The sequence below is a fragment of the Molothrus aeneus genome, chromosome 9 (genome assembly GCF_037042795.1).
Source record: "Molothrus aeneus isolate 106 chromosome 9, BPBGC_Maene_1.0, whole genome shotgun sequence".
In the NCBI taxonomy this organism is placed as follows: domain Eukaryota; kingdom Metazoa; phylum Chordata; class Aves; order Passeriformes; family Icteridae; genus Molothrus; species Molothrus aeneus.
In genome coordinates, this window is record NC_089654.1 from 10,703,191 (window position 1) to 10,721,992 (window position 18,802).

The window sequence follows — 18,802 nt, forward strand, 5'->3', positions numbered from 1 at the left end:
AGACACATGATCTGGTTTCATAATTTATACTCATGAGCCATCTTGGCCAGCAGAAAGCAAAATATTTCTTGAATACAAACACACCATAGGAACAATAGGGACTTCAGTTTATCTGATCTGTGGCTTCTTTTCTACATCATTTCTGCATCAATCCAGCTGATCCAACACAGGTATTAAGCAAGAGACTGGAGAACAGGAAACACAGCCAGCACTTGGGTTATGCTGGCAGCTAGATGGCAGGTTTTATTCTGCACATGTATTATCAAAGCCTGACTCCAAAAAGCACTTAGAGGCCAGAGCCTCCTAAGCATGAAGTAGTCTGTGAACATCCAAAGAGTGGTTAGCTCACTTAGGACTATAATCCCAGACAGAATCCTTCTGATGAGGCCAAGGTTCCTGACAACACAAACACCACAATTCAGTGATTTAGGAAAGGCTGGCAAACCCACAAATTACTCCCACTTCTGTAATCCACAGGGCACAGAACTGCCCTTCCTCGAGAGATTTGTCCCTCCTGCTTCCCAGCAGCCATCCTAGAGGGAGCCCTGATACCTCCTTCTGGAAGCACCTTAGACTCCTTAGCCCTCACTTCACTATCTTTCCCTATCCGAGAGAAGGAGAAAGAAAGCTGAACTTAATCCTTTCCCTGTCTGCAAAGTAGGAACCAAGTAAATTTACTCATAAACTATCTATTACTTGGACTATTTTCTCTTGAATTAAATAATTCTAAGCCAAGAGTGACTCAGAAATTGTTTTGACAAAAGTTTTATCAAACTGTTCATAACCATTACCCCATTACACCATTTGAAGGGATGGTCAGCATGAAGAATGCCTTTCCATCACTGTGTGAAATTCTGTGCTTTAGCAGCTTTCAGTCATAGAGGTCAAAATTTTCAAAATAGGTTACCCAGAGTTCAGTTTTCTAAGGCAATTTAAGTAAAATAAGTCTATAAAACTTTGGCCTAGATTTCTGAGGTATTGAATGCATTCGGCTCCCACAGCTCTGTAGCATATATAGCTTAAAAAAAAGAGACTCGGTTCATAAAACATGGATATAGACTAAACTTCGGAAATGTTGGTTTAAAGTCAAGGATCTGAAACTGATCACAAAAGAAACCAGAGTCAGCTTGTGAAAATATTTTCTATGCATTTTTTCTTAGCACATTTATGCCACAGCAGTATAAAGCATCCTGCACACAGCAAAGATTTATTGAGTTATACCTTCATTGGGCACATTCTTCTCTCTCTTTTAAAATAAATTTTAAAAACCAGCATTAATATTACACTGCAGTGGGGGATCCATGCCCACAAATGCCTCCTTTTTGAAGCATAATCCATAATGGACATGCTTTTAATAAGCACCTCAGACACTGAGGAAATGTCACCAGAAGTCCTAATGGACTGTTGAATGTCTGCTATGAAATGCACTGCCTGCTTCCACAGAGCTCTGCTAATGCTTATTTTCCTACATAATTTTTAGTGCTTGCAGGGGTGAGACACACTCTGACTATTGCTCAGGTACCTCAGCTGGCTTCCTTCCTCCTCTAAGTACATTTTACAGTACTTGCAGGAGATATGTGCTTTAGGAAAAAATGAAATCTATACTTTTCTATGGCACAGGTCCCAGCAGGCAGATCTCTTATGCTTGTAATTGAATTATTCTAGCTTCCTCTTCACTCTTCCACATATCAAAGCACAGACATAACTACTGGGCTTTTTTTTTTTTAATTACCTCCCCACTGTAGGCAAACCAGCACAGTAAATTCAGAGTTGCACCACTTAAACTCAGATGGTACAACCACTGCAGAAAACATTGACATAACACACTAAATTAGCAGCTTACAAGAATTCCCATTATTGGTCTTTTCTTTCCTGCTTAGTTCAAGAAGTAGAACACTACACTGAACCAACACAGGCAAGAAGAAAATCTCTTCACTTTCCCTCTGGTCAAGAGGTTTTGCTAGCTGTCTGAAAATTGAAATGCAAGAAAAGTAAGGGGCTCTCTTCCTTCCTCATCAATGTAATTCGGACCATCTAGAAATGAAAATTCTAAGAAGAAATAGCCAAGGCAGCAAAGGATTCAACATTTACAAATTTCCCATGAGGCTAAACTGTAACTTTTACAGCCTCTATTCTATTAGTACCATGTTTGCTTTACAATTACTTCCATCGCTGTTGCACACTTCTATTACTCGTTAATAAAACATGGTTTTACTCTTCTGTAATGCCCTGACTTTTCCTCCAAGATGCTCACAATATATTAGACTCCACCTCCCTCTGTTTAGTGAGCACAACTGAGAAATGCAACATAAAACCCAGTGGCTACTCCAACCCACCTCATAGTCAGAAACCTGGTGGCACATCCCCATTATCTAAGGCAGAGCTTGCTGCTGAGACAAGCTGGCACACACAGCCACAGTGAGGTAGGAGCCTGGTCCCAGAAGCAGGAGAGCCATATCAGAGAGAATAAAGCTACCCATGAGGCTTATGAGCTCTGGCACAGGAGCCACAGATGAGCTTCTCCTCCTTTCAAAGGCAGGTTCATGCCCACCATTTCATGATAAGTGTATATGCATTGCATAACATGCTGCTCAAACTTGCCACATTCAAACTCGTAGGGTACTTCGTGGCAACATCTGGCAGACAAAGAACATGCAATTCAAATCTAGTTTCTTTTTCCTTCAGTATGACAGATGAGCTCTCTTCTGCCTTATCTTGTTTTTCTCCCTAATCTCAGGTACCCACATACGAGGATTAAATAATTCTGAACATTTTACAGGAAAGTATCATCTAATAATTTATCATTGCAATTAAATCCACTATAGGCTTGCAAACAGCTTGTGTGAGCTGTCAGAATGTTCCCAGATTTCCTTGGAAAGACAAAAAGGTTTTACGTTTAACTCAGCTAACAGTTAAGTGGTTGGCAGTAACTGTCCACAGAGTCCTGCAGAGGCCAATAAGCCTGAATGTACTAGAGTGGAAAAGAGGGAGTTAGTGAAAGGAGGCAGATCTTGTCACTGAAAGTATGACAAATGAGAAGAATGAACTTAATAGCAGTTTTACGAGAGACTAAAAGGAGCAATACAAGTGTAAACAAGAGGAGAAAGCAGCACATTACTGTAATAATGCTAAAAAGAGAAAGTCCCAGCTCAGGGCTCAGCTATGTGAAAAGGAGGCAGCTTGCTGGTTTTTTGTAGATCAGTTTTGGAGCAGAATCCCATGGGTTATGTCTCTACATGGCTATATTATTCAGGTTACATTTAGCAATCTGATCTTGTTATTTAGCAACACAGACTTGCTGATTCATACAAGCTAACCCAGAACACAAAGTGTTTGGATTCTCTTTTCCTGTTAAACTCTTTGTTATTTAATGCCTGCAAGATTGCACTGAAGTTCCAGCCAAAACTCATTTCTGCTGTTTCCAATATACATTCCAAATACAAAAAACATGGCATCACATCAAATGTTAAAGTAAGATCATTGTCATCCAGCTGCCAAATAGTTCCTACAGGTTCAGAGGCAGACAATTACAGAAATCATGAACAGTGGCTCAGCAGATTGAGCTGACAAGTGTTTTCATACTTGTAGTATCACACTGCAGTATCACAGCATACCAGGAGACATGGTGGTCTAGAGAATAAACAGATTTTACCATGGAAGGAAAAGGATAGATAAGGCAGTGGCTCATAACCCCAGAGCTACCCAAAGAGCATAGTATGCAAAACTGCAAAAACAGGCAGAAATACTTTGCACAGAAAGGGCAGAATAATCTTTTGCCATCAGAATAACCCAGTAGCCTCCAGGAATGTTACTCACAATGTTAATCACCACAGAGTCGAGGATGAAAGCTGAGGTCCTATTGCGCTGTGCAGCATAAAACCAGGGACCAGCCCATGCAAAAACATCTGTCATTCATTTGGACAGATAAGGCAAAGGCAACACAAATCTCACAGAGAAAGGGAACTGCACAATGGTGGTAGTTATTTTAGCTCCATAGCTGAGAAACAGGTTTAGATCAGAATGAAATGACACGGTGTGAAGAAACGAAGGCAATACTACAAGGATAATTTTAATGAAACACTGTAATTGAAGAAAACCTGGAAAGTTCTAAGGCAGTTGTAGGAAATAAAGCCAGGAAGGCCTTAGAATACAGATGTAAATGAGTCATTTGGCAAATTTAAGGAAGTTCAGACTGAAAAGCTGAAAAGAATTCCACAATCCAACCACCTTCAGGATTTGTTTGAATTTCTTGTATCTATTTAGCTGCTGCAGTTCTTTAAACTCGCCTAAACCCAAGGTGACCTTTAAAAAAAAAAAAACAGCACAACTCAAAAAATTTGCCAGCACATACAAACATATTCTAAAACATGCTGTCCAGAACAAAGAGTCTTCAGAACAGGGCACTAAATAGTCTCTATAATAAGCCATGAGCAATTAGTCTGCTGGGAAACAAATCAGCTCCCTGCATTTCAGCAGAGTGAAGGTGGCTGTCATGCTCCAGGGATGATGGTAACTGTAGGGTCTTTTCCTGAGCAAGGCTTACAGGAAACCCACCAGTTTATACCTGCTAGAGGGAACTGAGAGAATTTCCAGGGCCTGGGAGGCAAAGTTTTGTAGTGGCTCACTACAAACCACCAAAGCAGTGCTTGTGCTCCCTTGAAATGCCCCAGAGAGCCTGAACCCTCTGGTTCACCAGCACATGCTCTCTTATTCTCCTCTGCTGCCTCTGCGTCCTCCCATTACATCCAAAACTCCCCCCCCAAAAAAACTGAGAAGAGAGGTCTGTCACAAGATTTACAAATTGCTGTAGGAGCCTTAAAAATGTTGTGAACAACAAAGGTTAGCATCTTATTTAAACAAAAAAGTGAACAGAGATGTAGTCCAAGAGAGATAAAGGAGGGACACAATCTGTGTGACACAATCTCCATCCACACAAAAGGGCAGATGGACCCAAAAGAAGAGCTCTGATGAAAAAAACAGGAGAAGGAGAGAAATTATTGCCTTGCATGTGCGAGAAAACAGCCCAGGACTACAGCACAGAACAAACCCTGGGAGACAAGACAGAGAACAAGCATCTCCTTCCCTAGCACTGCAGTGAAAGGCAGCATTATGAAGTCAGAATATCGAAGAGTTGACACTTGGCTTCCACAGTCAAGACAAGTCTTCAAAATCTTGTAGCAGCAGATGAAATGAAGAGATTGATGCCAGGTATATTCAGAATTTTGTACTTGGCTAACTGCATGCTTTGTTTTGTAGCTATTTTCAAGCTGCTGATCAAGAATTTCAACTCTGATTTGCTAGAGAAATCAGGTTGGTTTTTAAAAATTTTGTTTAATGGTCTGACATGAAGAGATGCACTGTAATCCACAAAAAACCCCAAACCAAACTCAAAATAAAATGTAGCAGACAAACCCTCTGAACACTCACAAACTGGAACAATCTTGGAAACCTCCCCTCCTGTGTGTCTAACTCTCTAGCTGGCATGCCAGGTCTTGGGTATTAAAAGAAACACCTCAGTAGCAGCTGAAAGTCTGTGCTATGCTAAAAAATAACTTCTACAAGCTAGATATTCCCATAACTCTAGAAAAGTCTCAAGTGTTTAACACTGATTTTCCCACTTAATTTTTTACTTAGCTGCAGCAGTCACTGTGAATAAGCTGTTGAGGGCTCCTCCTCAGCCAGGTGTCTGTGATACTGAGGCTTCCTCTCCCCACCAGGGAAGAGGGGCTTGTCACTGATAGCTGCTCCAAGTTCTCCAGATACAGACAACTCAAATTATTACTCAGTTTACCAACTGCAGACAACAGTGCCTATGCACTTCTAAACAGGCCAGGCAACTTGTTGAATACTGTTAGATCTGTCTGTAGGAAACTTTTCTTTTTCCCTCATGCACCTCTCTCTGACTCTCATTGGGCTTCCTGTATCTTCAGGGAGCACATTTTCATTAGAATAGCTAAAGACAGGACTATCTCAGAAGAAACTGCCCTCCTGGTATCACTTTATTTGAATTACTGGATCTTCAGTTTAACATAAGATGACATTCAAGTATTTTGAGATCTTAACTGAATAAAGACAGTTCTGTCAGTGAAAATATTTACAGTAACCTCCCTAATTGAGACTGATTCCAGCTTCCTGAATCTCATTATGGTAAACTGGGCACTGCTGTGAAAGTGAAACAAAGAGGAGATGAATTAAAACAAACATGCAGAAACCCAAACAACTGCTTCAAGTGATGTTAATCATTACAAAAAACCTGTCAAAAGCATCCCTCTGACTGGCATCTGTCAAAACATCTCAGCAGTTCATCATCTCACAGCCACCGTTTAGATGGAGACAGGGTGCATCAGTCAGCACTGAACATCTCACACAGCTCTGCATTTCTACATGAATTATTCTGTAGCTCAGAGAACTCCAGACATGGTTTGTTTCACAGGATTTCTCTCCTCTTTCTCCTGGATGGCCTGGAACCATCATCATTCCCATATCCTCAGAGAGGGTGTGGTGTCTGGCAGCTAATTTCACAGAATGAAGTGCTGTTTCCCCTCCATGTTTTCTGTCCAACAACCCACAAAAGATGGCAAAAGACTGGAAATTAAGTCCTGTTAATATAAAGAGAAAAAACCCACTCAAACTATTAGCCTTGGTTTTTTAAATATCCTGTCTGGACATGGTTTAGGAGTCCTCCAGCTGTTCCAAATCCTAGTAATGCAGTACTGAAGAATGAACAATTTGCTTCCCAGAGAAGAGACAGAGATCAGCATTTCAAACCCACACCCTCCATTAGCAGCAGGTGCCAGAGCTGGAAGAATGAAGGAGAACAGTTCCTTCTTTCCTTTTAGAAAATACATGATGACCACTTTCCTGCTAAAATACCTTCCTTACTGAGCACAGGTGCAATTTTTAGCTGAGCAGGACAGATTTTCCACCAGGTTACTATGGCAGAGCAAGACCAACTACTTCCTTACAGATGTGTCTACTCAGACAAGTTTCTTCACCCTTGACACATGAGGAAACCCCTATGTGAAATGAGCAGTCACAGAGCAAAAGTAAACAAGCCTAGTGTTTATAAACTGTTTGGTATCCTGTTGTTCCATAAATAGTTATTATTACCCAGGAGATCAGATCTGCCTTAAGGAGAAGAAATGCCTGGTACATGTACTGACAAAAATCCCCAACAAGGGAAAAAAACCAGAGAATGTTGTGGTTTCTTTATTTTAGTTTTCTTTCCTTAAACCAGAACCTGTAAGCATATTTTGCCTCCTTCAAATTCTGGACATCCTTTCTCAGACGTTCCCAGAGCAGCAGGAATAAGTCAGCAACAGCAGACTGAGAGCTGGCCTGTTTAATCAGACCCTTGGGACCAGCATCTTCCTCTGCAGATGCCTAAACCCCACAGACACTGTTTAAGAAACAAATCAAAAGCAAAAAAAGCTGGCCACCACTGGCTCTAAGAAGCTGCTTGTTTTGCCACAGGTTACACTAAGACTGCCTGGAGCTGTATACTGTATCCATGCATGAGGTTACACATTTACAAACAAATTGTTAAAACATAAACACAACTCCCAGGACAGAGATATGCTGTGCTACTCATCCCTAATTCACTGCCTGGTGGAGCAGCTGGTGTGGCTTTGAACATCCCTGAGCTATTCCAAAGCTGGTGTTTTCTTTCCAAAGCTGGAGGCAAGACTCTCCCGCCACAACAGCTGCCATCCTATGGACTTGCTGATGCTGCAGGCCAGCCCAGGACAGCACATCATGGAGCCCAGGGATGGCTTCAGGGACAGGGAAACTCACTGTGTCACAAACAGCTTAAAAAAAAAAAAAGGAAAAAAAATATCCAAGCCCAGAAACAAACACTTCTGGTGGCTAACAGAGCATCACCTTCCATTAAAAGTACCAGAGACTGACTCTTACTAACAGAGGCAAGCCCAAAGTAAATCAGATGCACAGACCTTTTCATCTAGGAGTAAAATCATTGTGGTTTTGTGCACTGGCAGAGTTATATATTCTTCTGGCTTCAGGTGTTCCAAGATCCCTCAGAATGTCACACATATTTTGATCTGTTTCATTCCAAGATAAATTAACTAATTTCTGAGAAATCTCTTTATCATACTGATATCATTCCAAGATAAATTAACTAACTTCTGAGCAATCTCTTTATCATACTGATATCACCTGTGTGAACATGAACCTAGGCTGGCACAGCTGATAAACAGATAAGAAACATGCTAAAATTGGTGTGACACAAATATCAGTTTAGAAAGGGGAAACCATATAAACCTCAAATCTTCTCTTTTCCAAGAACTGTACAAGGCATGTTACTTGAAACTTGCATAATCCTGAAGTTTACATAAGTTATTTATGCTTGAAAGAAGAGCAAGTTAGCTCGGCAGATGCAATGATTTTCAGAAGAATCACAATTAAACACTTCTCAAGAAAGCTGGACACAGTTTTTCTGGTTTTCAAGCTGGACACTGGAGTAAGCTACAGCCCTGACTTGCACAAAGGAAGTTCCTGTGCAAGTAACTCAAAGTGCTTCAGGAGAAAAAGGATGTGATCATTCTTAAATGTACAGCAGATTACACAAAAAGGAAACAACTTTTACTGAATGCATGAATCTCCAGAATTTAGCAAGACAGAAGCAGAATAAGAACCCACAGTGTGCAATAGAAGTGAAATCTGCTATCCCACTGCAGTGTGTGGCAATGCCCTTGCCCTGGTTTCCAGCATTACCAGTGGTTTGGGTTGGGCAAACTTGGGAAACTACAGGAACTTCACCAAGTTATTGTGATCCCTGCCACTACTGCAACAGTTACAGCACTGCTTTGATAGTATTTAGCAAATCATTTATGGACTTAGCTCAGAATTGTAGTAAAGGTACCAAGAAAATAGTTGCCAAAGGTGCTTTTGCTGTTCTCTCTGTGGTGGTGCCAGAGTTTCTACAACATTGTCTGAACAATGCTCTCAAGTGACTTTTCAAATTGCCACAAAGAGAATTTATAATCTTTTCAGTTTTTACCTTCGTTTGCCTAATGTAGAGTTGGAGGGTTCCCCAGACTGTTTCTAATTTGGTCTAATAATCTTGCATAAATTATCAGGCTGCCTTTTCATCCATATTCTTAGCCAAAGTACACTGGCTCAGTGACAGCATTTGCATGCACTGACACTCCTGAAATGTTTCAATAATAGAACAAAGTGAGCAGTAATAGAGGAGAGGGAAAGATAGAAGAGGAAAATAATTTGACTTGAAATCTACCCAAAGATAGGAAATGTGATGAAAGCCACCAGTAGGGAGTTCAGTAGGAACAATTATTCACTCTTGAATACAATTCAGAAAACTTTGAGGGAAGCTGTACACTTTTCTACAGCAAGAGGAAATCACCAGTGACATACAGATTCTCAAAGATACCAAGGAACTTGTTGGGGCTCTGGGGAGATGGTGGCCTGAACCAATAAATATGAACCTTCAGAAAGGCAGAGTCAGAGTTTTAATCAAAAGAGATAAAAACATTTTCTTATAGGAATGTGAGGAAGAGAAAAGAAGGTAAGACTTGTATATCAAAATCACAGTGATATTACAGATTAACCTTCAAGCTCACTGATATTTTTCACTTCTTGCATTCCATGCTCACTGATATTTTCCTTCATTCAGATGGATTTAGAACCTCAAGCAATCTTTCCTGCAAGATTTTCAAGATTTTCCTGGAAGTCAAACATTCTTACTCGTATAGCTTTAAGAGCAGATGGGCTGCAGCAACAGAGCCCAAACACACATGCACAATAAAATATGCTCATTTGGTAGCACTAATTAAGTTTATTGCTTCTATTACAATCTTACATGCTCACGCAAATATGGTTATTTATTTGTACATTTCAAAGCTCTCCCCTTTTTTTTTTTGTTAACAGTCCACAATTTAAAATAACTTCAGTATTCCTCAAAACAAAAACAAGCAAAAAAAAGCCACCTTCAAAACAACCAAACCTGTCCTGTTCCCACCCTAACATATGATGCAGGGTACTCATATTAAAGCAAGAACACATATGCTCTGCATCACTTTTGAAGCCAGAAAGGCACATACTCAGTAAAGTCCCTGTGTCCATGTTCCAGCTTTCATTTTATAGTCTCACTTAGTTTCAAAGTCACGAAATAGACTCTGAAGACATACTTTTCAGTCACAAAGCCTGCACGTCACCTGGATTCACATACTTCATTTTAAACTCTTGAGAGAGGTCAAACATGAAAGATATTAGCACCAAAAATGCTCTGATACAGAATCTACTGTCATGATCAGCACAAGGGAATTGCATGTATTACTATACATATTTGGTTAAAGGTTAAAAATTCAACATGGGATAGAAGGAACAACCTACATGAACTGAAGGTGAAACCACACTTCTGCCTCCTGAGCATCAGCTCCCCACATCCCTGTTCTGGTGCCCAGGCTGGCTTACAGAGCTTTTGCAGTGCCATCACCTCAGCTCTTCAATTCTCAGGCTGCACCCTTGGCAGGGTTTGTATAATGATATGGAAATTTCATAACCTGAATCAGTGAACTGGTCTGGATTAAAAATAATCTTGCACTAAATGAGTAGATGGATGGGGGAGGGAAAACTCATGTTCAGTTCTAAGGATTACTTTACTTTCCCAGTTCATTGCACTGTGCACAGGCAGCTCTGCTCACTCAGGTGATGGAGCAGCACGAGCTCCTTAGGCAAACAGTGGGGATGCAGAAACAAAACCAGAGCCTTTTCCTTTTCTTCCTCTTTTTTTTTTTTTTTATATCTACTCTTACATTATGCCAAGTCTACTTCAACCTGACTGCAGCAGCATGCACATCACCAGTAGTGAGGCAATGAGCTGCTGCCATTGAATTTTGTTTTGAAGTACAAAGTATTTTGAGCTCCAGCTGGTCAATCAGTGCATGAATTTCAGAGCTAGCAGTGAAGTTATGTGTCAGGATTCATCTGCTCCTCTCTGGAATTATGTTCCCAAGCACTGTTCTCTACAATAAAAAATGAATTGAAGGGATTCTGCCACAGAGAAATTAAGTTCTATGACCACACTTTAAACAAAGCTTTAGTTACCACCATTTCAGTACCAGAGGTTTGCAACACTCTGGACATGAGTTAACAAAAGCTGCTCCTTAATCCCAGCTTCCTCCTACAGACAAGGCAGGTGCAAGGGACTGAAGCAGTCAGGGTGCTGTAAAGGGCAATCCAATTGGCCCAGCTATAAATAGCACCAAGAGCTCAGACAACAAGCCTAGTTTGAACATTGAAAGCAAACATCTCTTAGCAGACTGTGCTGTATATTCACTAGAGCCAGCCTCCGCAAAAATATTTAGTGAGATAACATACCTGTCACCTTTAGGCCGAAGTATGAGAGATTTAAATATCTTAAGTGAGTCCATGACAATAAAACAAACATGGGAATTTTACCTGCTGTATACTCTGACCCCAATTGTCACTCAAAATCAACACTAATACATATTTTTAAAATCATCCTCTTAGTAACTGCTTTCAAATTATATAGAATACCTGACACACTAACTGCAGAGCTGAAAAAGCTGAGAAAATTTTTCCAGAACCAACATATAAAGGAGAAAAAAGGCACCACTTCATAAAATTCACAAGGAAAGAAAGGTAGGAAAGTGCAAAATATTGCCTTTACCAGCAGTGACAGTGGAACAGCAGCTGACTGCACGGGAAGATGTGTTACTGGAAAAGCCACAGAGCTCTGCGTGGGGAGGTGCTACCCAGACACCAGAAGTGATTTGAGAGGGTGTGTGTTTTGGTTTGCATGTTTGTTTAGCCTGGGATTTACAAAACACAGAACAAGGAGGTGACAGGAGGTAAGGGTGAGCAGCAGCAGGCTTCAATCCCCTGGCATGGCACGGGCAGGCTTTTAACAGCCTGGAGCTTGGAGAGGTGGAAAACCCTGACAGCTCAAGTGACCAGGGCACCAACAACTTCTCTTTCATCCTTCCTTTCCCCTTCTGTGAGTCTTGAACTCTTTTAGCCACAGTTAACCAAGAAAGTGAAGGAAATTGATGATGTTCAGTACTGCCTATCAGAAAATACACCTGCATTAACTTGTCCCTTCAAATTCAAACCTCAATAATGCAACAATGATATTTTCTTAGTCTTTGACATGGTGACAGGTGGGAGGTGTGATGAAGATTTCAGCTTCCCTCAACACCTTTTTGAGCACTGGCACCTAGGAATTTCCTTCCAGAGCTGTGATTACAGTAGTTACTGGGACTCCAAATGTAACTGTGAGCTCTGAAACCATCTCTGTCACCATCACACACTATTCCTAAATGAATACAGAGGCACAGAACAAGAGGTTTAAAGAAGGGACAGGGATTTGAGTACTCCCCATTCCCAGAACAGCATCAATCCTGTTTTGAAGAAAAGCAGAAAACTCTCACAGCAGTGTCTGGGACACAGGGATCCTGACTTCAGTGGAAGTCTTGAGATGTCTGTACTCTTCGTTGAACACGAGCTGCTTTCACAGCTCACATTAACAAAATGAACCACCTCAGTGTATTTCAAAATGAGATGCACATTATATTTAAACTTAGAAGTAAAAAAACCCCTACTATCAATAACTACAATAGCTAATTCAGCATATATATAATTTTATATATTCTAAAATATTAAGAGATACTCTCCACTGCACCTGAGAAGACCCCAAGCTATGCAGCAGATGCACCACACTACAGTCAGGCAACAGTTTTGAATCCCTGTAGCAATCCTCAGTGGCACATTAATTATCCAGCCTATTTCTTCAGGAGCTCTCAGGAGCCACATGAAGCTGCCATCTTTCGCCTTCCTCTGGTCTCCTTAAATAGTTAATCACAGAGGAAGCAGCCATCACCATCACCTGCACTGACAGCCCCGAAGCACTGAGCTCATGTCCTGTCACTTCAGTACAAGCCCATGCTGGGTATGGCAGTAATTCATGAGGCATGGAGACAGTCAGACATGCAGAAAGTCAATTCCAAGCAGAGGGTTAAAAAATTCTCTTTCTGGAATATTTTTTTCTGAATATCTAAACAACAAAGCAGAAATGTGTGGGATGGACAAATGCTATTGTGTGCTTGTTATAAGAAGCACAGCTTCCTGAAAGGAGATATGGAAATGAATGTGGAAATACTTAGGATCAGGGGACCATATTTTTAAATTATCCTGACTCCTACTAAAGCCCTTGCTGAAGCTCCAGTTCCACCCAAAGTCCCTATCCCCCATTTGCATATAAGAATGGGTTTTTCCCCTAAAGCATAAAAACTGCAAAACCATATCTGTAAGAAAGAAATGGCAAATAAATTTTTACCAAGCTCTGATGTGAAGGAGACAGGAGTCTATACTCTGAAGAAAGGCCTTCTGGTGCTGCCCTATCTATACTCCCCCAGCCTGTGGAAGTGCAGAAAGGCACAGGAGTCTGTGACCTACAAAATCAAGGGGGAACTAAACATCAGAAAAAAAACCCACAGAAGAATGACTTCAGAGAAAGCCACTGAAATTTTTGTGGCTGGCATAAATCTGTGTCATGCACTCTCTGCTGATATGAAAGCTTTAAAAATTTTAAACTTTATGTACAAAGAAGCAATTCAGCATGAAAATATAAACCCAGAAGACTTTACAGGAGAGCTGTTTATTGTCTGAGTGATGAGCAGGCTACAGTATTGAAAAAGAAGAGGGGGAAAAATATGACTGTAAAGAAAATACCAATTGCTAATCAACAGAAGTTCAAACCAGAATAATCAAACAAACCAGACTGATTTTATATCTGAAGTGACTTTAAAAGGTTTGTGATTCATATAAGGCTATTTCTTAGCACCAATTGACTAGAAAATGCTTACAATCTTATCCTTGGTGCAAAAACAGTCTTACGTATCTGAATCACAAATCATAAATTCACTGTTTTGGTCACAACACCAACAGATTTGTTGTGTATTGAACTTCTCCTTTCTCCCTTACTCTGAAATACTTTCAGATACTCTTTAAATAATTCTTTGCCATGTTCCCCTACCACACACAGATACACAAGTCTGCAGGCTGCAGACATTCCCTCTCTATTTACCGCCTCCTCTAATTTTTAGTATTAGCTGCCAAATTACAAGAGCTTGTGGTTGGAAAATTGCAGCTGAGTATTGAGTAGCTGAACTGTCCCAGGCTGGCATGTCAGCCACAAACTGTGGGCAGAGATCTCTTTTCTCATTTGATAAAGAATAGGGCATAGAAAGAGCTGTACACAGGCAGCATCGTTTCCACAGCAAGGCCAGACACGCAGGAGACTGCAGTGTTACCACTGCAAATACAAGTTAGTGCCTTCTTCAAAAAGGTCAAAGCATTAACTCCAGACTTGTAGGTGACCTCAGACCAACTAAAATAGTTTAATTCACTGAACATAGTAGTCTAATTCACCGACCTACTGATGCCATTCGAACAAACACACTTGCCATTTCCTTTGTATCATTCTGAAACCAGTAACTTCACTTCAGGCACTTTGAGTCATTATCTGCTGTTGAGAGATTTGCAAGAGGCAGAATCTTATTGTCCTGGAAAGTGAGAAATTAGATAGCTCCTTCATTTACAGTGAGCAGCAGCCCAGCTGACCAGACCTTACACTGAGATGCAGTTCTGGGATCATGCACCCACTTCTCTTGGTGTGGAGCCACTGTTGTGACTCAGATTACAGCATGTTTTTCTGAAGCTATGTCACTCTGCTATCATTGAAAAACCCAGAAAAGAAAGGCATGGGCACAAGGGATTAGACCAGCCATCCATTTTGTCCAACACCTGATGTCTGAGACCATGGGACAACACTCCAGTAAAAAAGCCTAAGAAAGAGGGACTACATCAAGCCACATGCTGCCTTCAACATCCATTTGGGATGTAACTTAGAGAGTTCCATACTTTAAGTATATAAAATATACTTCAGGGTATATTTTATTTTTTAAAAATCTTTTGCCCACTATGGAGCCATTTGCAGAAAAATGTAACTGGAAATAACATGAAATAGCACTTACCTTTATTTATTTTAAACCTGGAGCACAATATTTGCATTTAATATCTCCAAATCTTGTCAAACCACATCACTCACTATGTTATACAGGCTTGTGAACACCCTCTGCTTGCTCTGCTTCACAGAGTATAACTAAGGCACAACTAAGTCCACCACATACCACAAACTATCATATGAGTCTTCTCCACAAACGCTATCTTATCTCTATCAGAACTGAATTTGGGCTGCCATTTTCTTGCCCCATCACTTACCACTGTGAGATCCCTCTGACATTGCTCACAGTCAGCTTTTGGTCTTACCACCTGGAAAAATGTGTTAGTGCTTCATTATTCATCCTCCATTCCAGGTAGTTTATGAGCACTTAGAACACCAGATATCCCAGCACACTTTCTTCCAGAAGACTCCCTGTACTGTCCAATCTTCTTATCTTTTCCATACAGTTGTCACTATTTACCTAGTCACTATCTAATCAGTACAGCATTACACCAGTTTAACTTGCCGAAAAATCTTTCCAACAGCAAATATTTGGTTGGTTTTAGTTTTTTGGGCAGGGGTTTGTTTGCTTGAGGGTTTTTTGTATGTGTGTATTATGGGTTTTTCAAAGAAATCCAGATGTATTGTATTAGTTAAATCACCTTTATCAAATGCTGATCCAGTCATTGAAACACAACAAGCAGATTTACAGGGCAGAAGCTCCTGCTGCAGAAGACAACTTGTCTCCTCTCTATCTGTGAACAAATACTAATGCTATTCTTTAATTTTAGGTTCTAAGAGGAGCTTGATACAGAAACCAGGCTTGCTCTTAGCTTCCACTTTCCCAAAGAACCCCCCAGACCCTTCTTGAAAAGCCCAGCACGTTTACTGCTTTTCATTCCTCCATTCTAAGACCAATTTAAGCAATGATTACACACAACCGTGTGTAACTCGGCAACATCAACATCGAGTTCCTCACAAAGTGAGAACTTTTCCTAGCAATTCTTTGTGTTGGAATTCACTCCAAAACGTCAAGCTTCTGTCACATTCCCCCAGCCTGTCCCCTGGAAATGAAGGGTCCACATGGGAACTGTTCTGCAGTGAATAGCAATGCAAATAACTTCTCTGCACCAGCTTTACCTTCCCTCAGCTCACATGTAATATTAGGAACCTCTATCAGCTCATCGGGATCTCTGACAGGCTTTCTGCCTTTGACAGTTAGACAAAAAGCTTTATTATTTTTTTAAAGTCTCTACAAAGTTGTTCCTCAACATTTTTTTTGCTCTACCTCATTATGGTTTATATTTAACTTGCCAAAGTTAATGCTCTTTCCTATTCTCCTCATTTGGATACAACTTCTGCTTCAGAAAGATGACTTATTTCTAGAAGTCTTGTTTATTTTACTGTTTAAGCAAGTCGTTGTTCATTTTTGTGGCTTTTCTTCCATCTCTTATTTCCTCTCCCTTCTCACACTTTACCATTGAAACTGGACACAGTAGTCTAGAAATCTTGGATTGTGAGGTTTTGTATTTTAATTTTAAGTCAGTGTTTCGCACAAAATTCTCAACTTTTTTTTTTTGCACTATGAAATAGCACTTAGGAAATGGTATTTTGTTAAGATGACATGAAGATTTCTCTGCCTGTTTCCAAGATAGAGGATTTTTTTCTATCTTGAAGGTAAAATCTGTATTTGGTCCTCCCAGATGTTTTATTTCATGTTGGATATATTAACATATATTTTGTTGGACTGTGGCCATTTAAATCAGGCAATCCAGATTGTTCTTTAGAAATAACTGACCCTTTATTTAATACTCACAACCTAGGATTTTTTCCAGATAGCATTATTGATGAAGGGATAAAGCACTGCTAGAATGAGAACTGATCAACTGAGGACTTGATTAAAGCAAACAAACAAACAAACAAATGCTTAGTCTTTCTTTACTATCGACCACATTTTGGTATTTCTCAGGCCATTGCCCTTTAATCCATCCAGCACTTGCTTATGCTTGCTAAAGTCTGAATTCTCATTTTTACCAGTAAAAAAGCATCAAGAACAGCTACATCCTCTGAGAAACATTTATTCTATTTCAAGTATTTCCACCATATTTTGCCTATTCACATTTAAAATTGCACTAAAAAGTCAGGAACCTTAAAATAGGAAAACATTTATTCATTTTATTCATGCTTGAAAATAGCCAAACCAACTTTATCCAAATATTAAAAACACCCAACAAAAACACACATTTTACCACAAAGACCACGCCTAAAAAACGTCAGTTGTAGAGATGATGGTTTTCTAATGACACAATCAGCTGAAAACAGAAGCTAGAATAAAACAAATCATGCAGCTCCAATCTTTAAATGAACAGGCATGATAGTTTGGCTTTAAGAGTTTTAAATATATTGAATACCTGGCTTGGTAATATTAACTGTCTTAGTTCTCTGAGTACAAGGAAAGTTACAGAGGAGAAGGAATTTTAAGTGCAGCTTGATTTTTTTTTCAGAACTACTGGTCAGCCATCCTTACAGCAGAACTGGGTAAAATAACTAAATGTCCAACACTGAATTGAATTTGTAAAGAAATCAAAGACATCACAGGAAAAAATGTCAACATTAGTTAAGTTTTAGGGTCCATGCTAAACAAGCACCTGAATATAAATACCTGGTGAGTTGCTGTCTTTAAAATTGTGAATACAATTTTTCAATGTATGAACACTTGCTTCGACTAGAGACATGTTTGTACCTCTTTGCATGGAATTAGTTCAATGCAGTCAGCTACTGGGAGGTGACTGAACAGAGATCTGCTAGCAGCTGCTGAGGGAGAGAATAAATATCACTTCAGATTCTAGGAGGCTAAAAAGCTCCCTCTCAAAGCCAAAATATTTTAAAAATTAAAATAAGATTAATAGTTTTGTAATAATGAGTTCATTCTACTCTCTACTATTTACATTTAGTATGTACACAAACACAGATTTAAAAGCACTCACTTTCAGTTCTAGTATTTATACTCTACCCAGAGTTCCAAAATTCTCACAGAAGATAATACTGATAATTGTTTGGTTTACAGTGGTGATGGAGAACTTCGGTGTTTTGTTTTGTTTTTAAGGCATGTCTGTAGTATCTACTGGTTACAAGGCAATGTCAGATGCATTTTTTTATTTTAAAAAAGCTTCCAGTCACCATGCTTGTCAACAAAAACAAAGACAGAAGATACCACCAGTTTCAGGCTTGGCTTGAAGGCCATGATCACTCAACCTAACCTTTAGATGCACAGGTCATGGAAATTCCTTCCTCAAAAGAAATAAAATATCTCTTTTGGAAAAGTGCTAGTTATGTTAAGAAGTCCACAATCTCTTTTGCCAAAGAGATCATTGCACTAGAGCATCTCTTCCACATGAACAAGAAGCTTGTACAATGGTCTATCTGTTTGGTCAAATTTTCCATTCAATGCACCAAACTGAAATGCTTGAGCCTCAACAGATTAATGTTCCTGCCAATCTATCTTCTGAACTGTCTCCCAGCAATTCTATAAACTCCAGGCACCTGAGGGATGCTTTACCCTGTTCTCCCAAGAACAAAAAAACTCAAAATCAACCACAACAGAACATCACACTTTACTATCTACTCCAGATAACTTAATCATGGCCAAAGCTCCCTAAGCATTGCATTGCCTGGCGCTAGCAGTGAGCCTGACCACACGTTTGTATCATGCACTGACAACATAATTTGTTTTATTACTCAACACCCACGGGTCTCTACTCTTTGAACAAAGTCCTCGTCAGACTGAAGTCAACTAAG

General features: G+C 39.9%; 1 protein-coding gene across 4 annotated transcripts in view; it reads right to left on the reverse strand.

The window, feature by feature from the left end:
* Nucleotides 1-18,802, reverse strand: part of ST3GAL3 (ST3 beta-galactoside alpha-2,3-sialyltransferase 3) — a 173,551-nt gene that overhangs the window by 89,375 nt on the left and 65,374 nt on the right. The gene's annotated exons all lie outside the window — the stretch shown is intronic.